Source organism: Globicephala melas, chromosome 13, assembly GCF_963455315.2.
Source record: "Globicephala melas chromosome 13, mGloMel1.2, whole genome shotgun sequence".
Classification (NCBI taxonomy): Eukaryota; Metazoa; Chordata; class Mammalia; order Artiodactyla; family Delphinidae; genus Globicephala; species Globicephala melas.
Genome location: NC_083326.1, coordinates 75,027,571 through 75,028,000, shown reverse-complemented (window position 1 = coordinate 75,028,000; position 430 = coordinate 75,027,571).

Sequence of the window (430 nt, the reverse complement as noted above, 5' to 3'; positions counted from 1 at the left end):
GTTGGCGGTGGAGGGGCGGGACTTGGGCCGAGCCCTTCCGGGTGGGCGGGGCCCGGGGGCGGGACGTAAGGGACGGGGCCGTCTTAAAGGGGCCGGACGCCCTCGTCAGCCTACTCAAACCTTGCAGTGGCACGCTTCCTCCTGGCTTTTTATTTTTCAAAAGTTTGAACCTGAAGAAAAGTTGCAAGAATAGTAAAGGATAATAAATATCCATATGCCTGTCATCAATTGCTAATATTTTGTCACATTTTATTAAGTGTCTCTTCATACTTATATGTAATTTTGCTCAACCATTTGAGAGTTAATTGAAGACAGTGACGTATCAACCCTAAAGACAGCAGGTGGTCATATAAGATAAAAGACATTATTCTTCATAACCACAGTACCATTATAACACTCAGGACATTTACCATTTACTTCATACTATTGT